Source organism: Carlito syrichta, unplaced genomic scaffold (assembly GCF_000164805.1).
Source record: "Carlito syrichta isolate Samal-C Ts95f unplaced genomic scaffold, Tarsius_syrichta-2.0.1 Scaffold308971, whole genome shotgun sequence".
NCBI classification, from domain to species: Eukaryota; Metazoa; Chordata; class Mammalia; order Primates; family Tarsiidae; genus Carlito; species Carlito syrichta.
Window position 1 is genome coordinate 509,119 of NW_007253067.1, and position 3,781 is coordinate 512,899.

The following is a 3,781-nucleotide window of genomic DNA, read 5'->3' on the forward strand; positions in this document are numbered from 1 at the left end:
ATGATTGCGAAGGTGTTTTGCAGTTTATGAAAGTTACTATAGATTGATCCTGCTGAAATCCCTATTTATTTCTCTTGCAGTGAGAAAGGATAAACAGAATTGCTTTTTGCTAGAGACAGAAGATTATATTCTCATCTAAGGGTGAATACAGTCGCAGCTGGGCCTTTATAATTGTGACTCATTTTAAATGCCTCGTTATTAAAACTGGATTGTTTTGGATTGCAACTTTATTCAATTGAGACAATTATGTGTTCTGTGTGATTCAAATCAATGATTTTAGGCAGCCGTTGATTATTTCAGCTTAATTTGTTGTGCCTTTTGCCTTTTAAGACAGTCATTGGATATCAAATTCTGAAATTAGATTTTAATTTCCTTTTGTGGGAATTTCACATGTATATTGCATTAGTTTTCATAAATGCCATGATGCTTTTTCTCTATGTGAGTTTATGCATCAGCTCAGAAAATATTGATCCACTGAGAGCACAGATTCACAGACTATATGCAGAAGCATATAAGTCTTCTATAGAGTAAAGATGCACTATGGCTTTGGGACAATTAAGTATAAACTATGTCAGGATTTGCTGTTTGTGTCTACTGTCCCAACTCCAGAACACATTGATGGAGAAATCCCATTCTTCCGTGGGTTTTCTCTTTTCTGTGTTTTATAGGAACAAGTATTCAGAAAATAGTGGAAGCTCTAGGAATTGCTGCCAGAAAAATGAAGTAAATATGTGTCCTAGTAGGTAAAAACTTCCCAAGCCCTGCTCTCCAAGGGTTGATGGTAATGCATGATACACAGTGATGATGAAACGTATTCCTGTAAACAAATCTTGTCTCCAACTTATTAAGACACCTGGAACCTTAAATGAGTCTTATGGAGGCAGATAGGTCCCCACAGCATCATTTGTTTTAGAAGCAATTTCAACTCTCTATCCACAGTCTGTTCCCAGCCACGCCCTGGGGGTTGGCAATGAAATCAGTACCTACTTGTGCAAAATGATGATTTTTATTTTTCAAAATACATAAAATCACAAGAGTGTAAAACCTACCTAGCATTGGGATATCTATGCTTTATAATCTATGGTAGGTCTTATATGATGCTGGAAAAAAATAGTATGATGGATGAGATGGGAGGAAGAAGGGAGGAAGGGGAAGCATCAGTATAGATCCAGTGTAGTGCATAAATTTCTAAAATATTCATGTGTCTCAATTATCAGCTTTGCTTTAAAGAAATGCAACTGAAACAATAGAGGTTTTGTACAGATTATAGTCAGCCTAATTGGAATTTGAATCAATATGTGTCTGACTCCCTATTTCATACACAGGCTAACTCCTAGATTTTGAAACAGCAAGTATGTGTTGTAAATGATATGCAGAGAATATCAAAGTTGTAAGGGGTCTTGGATATTATGACCTCTAAAAGTCCTTTTCAACTTAAAGGATATATGATTCTATGGTTGATTGAACTTACCCTGGGAGATGAGAACTGATGATGTAAGAAAGATATTAAGAAAGTACCAAGACTTAAAACAATAACAACAACAACAAAAAACTATTTCTGTTCTGTACAATTTCACATTAAGACCAAGAAAGTCCCATAGAGATGACTCATTGCCCTAGGGAATCATGCAATCTAAACCAGAAATTAATATGCCTGTACCTTCAAAACTAGAAATCTGAGTTCTCTGTAACAGAGAATTGCTCATCTACCCCAAAAATTGTATCAAAACAAGGAATGTTTGACTACTATGTAAATATGGTCAAAGAAAAATTAATATATGCTGAAAATCATCTCAGTGATTCCAATATGCATACTACCAACTTCAGTAACATGAGCTGTAGTAGCAATATCTAAACTAGGAAATTGATGGCCTCAACAAATGTACAATCTGAAAAACAAGCCTTGCATAAGCTTTTCATTATAAACCCACATGGATTACCAAGGAATCTTTATCATAGGAAGGGAATAATTGCTCCAACTTGAGGTGGAGATGGCTTCAGTGTGGAATCAAAGTTTGACTTTGTTTTACTCTTTAAAATATGGTGTTACCACTTGAAATATGAGATCTTCTGGGAATTCTTAGATGTTATGTGAAAGTTCAGGCTATTTTACTGCTTGCTAAAATTTTTAATTTGCAGATTACATTCTCAATCTAGAGAACCAATAAAATGCTGAATGAGGAGGAAGACAACCCACAATTCTCACTGTGGTTTAATTAATTTTATTTTGGTTGCCCTTGCCCAAGAAAAACTTATCTGGCCAATTAATAATGTTTTGTATGATGTAACAGATCAGAAAACAACTCTTACACTCACATCCAGATTTGCCTGTGTTCTGTCTCCTCTGACACCATTCTTATTCAGTTCCTTATTACTCCTTTGGGCCTTTGCAGTAGTCTGTTGATAATACACCCAATGATTTCCACAAGAATAAAGCCCCTATAAATGTAGTTTCATAACAGTATGCATTATACCAATTTTCTGGAATAGAGTAGGGGAAAAGCACAGTACTTTACTCAGAAATTATAGAATTATTTTAAGCTTTATAGTCTGATATTTAAAGTTCCACAAAAACAATCTCATACTACCTGTATAGCCTCCTTTCACCTACAGTTTCAGATGCCATCCATATTATCATAACTTCCAAATCATAAATCCAGACTTTTGTTATGTTCCAGATATAGTATTATCTATTTTAGATATTCAAAAAACAATATCATTTAAAATTCTTATAATTTTGTCCCCAAGGATGCTCTTCTTCCTGTGTGATACATGCAAACATCAATCCATTAACATAAACCAGAAGTCAGCTGTCAAAATCCTTCATTTTTTCCATTCTTGAGCATCCGTAGACACCCTGTATCATGTTGTTCCACATTTTTACTCTCACTCTCTACTGTCTTTATTGCTTTGTATGCCCATTGCCGACATTCCTGTCCTAGAACACAGGAACATAGGAGGTTTCTTAATTAGTCTATAATCTTACCCTCTATAGTTATAGCTATTTCACCCTCCACCAGAGCAGAGTTTCCAAAATGCAAATCTCAACTTGGCATTCAGACATGGTCTAAATATCTTAATGAGATTTTATCTGAAAGCCCAAAGTCATTTTTTCTTTGCAACCTGTTATATACTCCTAAGCTCCAGCTACTTTGAACTTTTTCAAATTCAGGAACATATCCTTAATTATTTGAGATAAGCATTCATACATTTTTCTCCCTTTGCCTGACATACACACCCCTGGTAATCCTAACCACTCTTAATATGTCTTCTTAGCAGTAATTTCCTCCAAGAATTATTTGGTGACGCTATAGCTAGATCAAAATTCCCCTTTCATGTTTTGCCAGAGCATCTATTCTTATCCTACAATAACACTTACGCAATATTCATATTACCTATTAATCTGCTTCTCTCTTTCCCTACTGAAAAATAAACCACCCAGGGATAAAGTTTTAAGGTTTGTTCACTGATGTATTCTTAGCATGGAATATAGTACCTGAAATACAGAAAAGACTCAATATATCCCTTTTTTGAACTGAGTAAAATACTTATTACTTCCAAGGGTTTATAGCTGAAAATCATTTTTTTCTATCTTTACATAATGATTTTACTTGTTCTCAGAGATCACCAGAAATGTCTGAACAGTGGTTTACATTTCTTCTCCTCTCAGAAGTCCGTTCTGAAGACACGAGTTTATAGTCATCATTGTCTTTAAAAATCTTCAGAACCTATTTTTTTAAACTTGTTTTTTAATATGTGACCTTTTTCTCTTTCTCTACCT